The following is a 3,813-nucleotide window of genomic DNA, read 5'->3' on the forward strand; positions in this document are numbered from 1 at the left end:
TCCCTGGCAACGACGCCAATGTTCTGACGGTTACCTGAAACTGTAGGTTGATCTCGGACGAGATCTTCTGTACTGGTCGGCGCGGTTGTGTCTGACTTGTTGGACTTGGTGGTTGTGCTGATCCTTCGTCACCAAAGGGTAGGGGTACCTACAAGAGACTCTGATGCTTAAGTTAGCAAGGGTATTAAGCAGGTTTTTAGTAGAATCAGAGTATGAGTTATACCTTGGTACTCCAGTATATTTATAATAGTGTGGAATGATCTTTCTGGAGATAAGATAGTTATCTTATCTTATCTTTGAGTGAAGTCATCTTATCTCCAGGGGAACCACCCTTATCTCTATAGGCTTGGGCCGCCGTTGGATTTGGGCCCTTTTGGGTTTCTCTGTTTGGGCCCTTTTGGGTCTCTCCCGGTGATTTGGCCGAGCTCTTGGAGAAGAGGTCGGATAGTTCGGATCTGAAGAGGTCGGTTGGCTTATTGTTGATCGCCTCGGGTTAGACATCTCGACCCAGGGTATGAACAGTGACCGAAGCCATAAAAAAAAGGAAGAATGAAAACATGGCTTACATGCTTATATATATATATATATGTCACATGCCTTTTTATTTAATAAATTAATGCCACTTTATTCATTTTCACTTCTCTTCATTTGTCACCGAACTTGGAAAAAAAAAGAAAGGAATCGAGAGTGAAGAAGAGAGAACCTCTATGACCGTGAGGCTATCGATTCCGATTTCTTACAATCCGTAACTCCAATAAAAAATTTAATTCAATAAAAATATTTGTACCTTTTTCCTCTACATGTTAGTATCACTTTTGTTCTGTAGAAACTGACGATGATGTAACTCCTCTTCCTTTTGAGTTTGGCCATTATAAATATAATAATAACTGAACTGCTTTTGATGTATTTGAGAGTTATTGTTAAGCTTGAATTTTGAGAAAATTGATGAGATTTGATGGTAGAAGGATTAAATTAAAAGCTTGAAAGACCGATAACAAAAAAAACTCGAAAAAGAATTTAGAATCAAGTATATATTTTGAAAAATTATAAGAGAAGGTTTTATTTTTTAAAAGAATGTTTGTCACCAACACAAATATTATTTTTAAAAATGTAATTTGATCAAACATCAGGATTAAAAATAGTAATTATATAAGTTTCAAGGAGTAAAAAGTAAAAGTTTCGGCGTAAACCGGATATTTTATAAAAGTTCAGGATTATTTTTATAAATATAAAAATAAGAGAGGTTCAAATATAATTTTATAAAATTTTGAGATTAAAATAAAATATTAAAAAGTTCGTGGTTTAGAAAGTAATTAATAAAAGTTTAAAAATAAGGTTTTATAAACAAAGTTTTAAAAGAAGATTATAAATATTATTTTAAATACTTCTTTAAAATTACTCATTTATATTAAAATCAATTATCATTATAATTATTATTTATCAAAGATATTATCTTGTAAGAATATCTTAATGTGTATTATTAATGATAAAGCAAGCAAGGAGAGTAATCTTAAAAGTTTTAGAGAACGCAAACTTAATTAAAGTACTTTATGAAATATAAGACACTTAGGAAAAGGCGATGGAATAATGTGAAGATAAATTATATTATTGAATGATAGGAAAAAAGAGAAAAAGAAAAAAAATATTAATGAACCTCTGCCGTAGGAGAGCAGATAGCAAATATTAAAAGAATCTAAAGAATCTCTGCCACAGGAGAGCAAAGAGCGGAAATAAAAGAATGTATTAACAAAAGAGATCTTTGGCACATGAGAGTAGAGGACAAAGATAAAGAAAAAGTTTTAAAAGACTGTATGTCACAAAAAGAGCAGATGCAACCTTGTTTGGTCCTTAGTGTCAATTGTATAGTGGGAATGCCCACACACTGAGAACTATTTTTCAGATGTAAGCATATTGAAATACACTTAAAAGTCACACTGTATGTAGCCTGGCCGTAAGACTTATATGCACACCGTATTCATCTGGAAAGACATATCTAGGACTTGTGCTTGAGTAATGTCGGGAAGGGGGTAGGCAATCGACACATGAGCTCATAGCCTACGATAGGAATAGACATACATCAAGCTTATTTGCGTATATTTGTTTGTGAGTGTGTTTCCTATGATTGTGGGTGTGCTAAATGGCTGTTTGAATTCTGTGTTCTATAATTGTTGAATTGGATTGTCCCTTTTTGACTATTATTTCTAACCAAGTATATATAAAATGAACTAAACTTCTAACCCCGATCCTACTAAGAACTCCCCAGTTCTTACCCCCCAATTTCTACCACTGTCAACTACAGGTGTGAAGATTTAGTGCGGAGCTACATGAGCATAGAAGATTATATTCACGAGTTGAGTTGTTATAATTTATTTTTCCTCTCATCGTTTATTGGTTTTAGTTTTTAGAGGGATAGGATTTATTTTTGAGAATCTTAAGATAAGTCTATGTATATAAAGCTATATGAATATTTACTTTTGTGGTTAAGTGATTTAAAATAAAGTCTCCTTTCGATTTCTTAATTAAAGTATCAGTCGTATTCGCGAAGGCTCAATATTAACTAAAGATAATATAGAATAAAAAGGTTTAGAGGTACGTGATGCCTAGTGTTCCGAGGGTTACCTGAAACTGTAGGTCGATCTCGGTCGAGATCTTCTGTGTTGGTCGGAGCCGACGTGTCCGGCAGGTGTATAGCGGCCGGAGCTGGTGTGTCCGACTTGTAGAACTGAAAGTGCTGCTGATCCTTCGTCCCCGGAGGGTGGGGGGTACCTGCAAGGGACTCCGATGCTTAAGTTAGCAAGGGTATTAAGCAGGTATTGAATAGGATCAGAATATGAGTTATACCTGGGTACTCCAGTGTATTTATAATGGTGAGATGTGGCCTCCTGTGGATAAGATAAGTTAGTTATCTTATCTTATCTTTATCTGATCTTCAAGTGAGGTCATCTTATCTTCAAGGGAACCGTCCTTTTCTTGTAGGCTTGGGCTGCCTTAGGATCTGGGGCGTGTTTCTCTATTTGGGCCCTTTGTTTGGGCTTTCTCGTTACTTGGCCGAGCTCTTTGAGAAGAGGTCGGATTGTCCTGACCTGAAGAGGTTGGTCGCTTTGTTTGTAGGACATCCCGGGTCGGACAACTCGACCCAGGATATGAACACCTAGGCTTTTAGTACGATCATGAGGTGCTAAAAGTTAGGGTGTTATAACAATAATATCGGTCCAATTCCAAAATACTAATAGAAGAAATAACCTTGTAGCTGGAAGCAAAAAGGACTGAAGGTATCTTTGGAGGCAACGAGTTGATTGAATTTGAGAATAGATTAGAGGCAGAGATGAAGAGAGAAGAAAGTTGTTGGAAGGAGAAGTCTAGATGTAAATGGTTGAAAGAAGGAGACAGCAACACAAAGTTCTTCCATCAAATGTGCCAATCTAAAAAGCGAAAGAATAAAATCTGGGGACTAGTTGGAGAAGATGGAGAAGTCACTTCTGATCCATCAAGTATAGCGAGGTTGGCTGAATCCTATTTCTAAAAGATTTTTATGGGTACCAATCAAGTTGATCTGGGAATACCTTTTGAAGATTTCAGACCTAAAGTTATAATTAATATGAATCATAGGCTACTGAGACCAGTTTCACTTGAAGAGACAAAGAGAGATACGTTTAGTGTTTGTGCTCAGAGTACTCTAGAAAATGATGGATTCACAGCCAAATTTTATCAATTTTTTTGGGATGTAATAGATAACGATGTGTACAAGGCTGTTTGTAGTTTCTTTGGAGGTAGGAGAATTTTAAAAAATTTCACCCACACTCAAATCTATTT

The sequence above is a fragment of the Arachis stenosperma genome, chromosome 6 (genome assembly GCF_014773155.1).
Source record: "Arachis stenosperma cultivar V10309 chromosome 6, arast.V10309.gnm1.PFL2, whole genome shotgun sequence".
Lineage (NCBI taxonomy): Eukaryota > Viridiplantae > Streptophyta > Magnoliopsida > Fabales > Fabaceae > Arachis > Arachis stenosperma.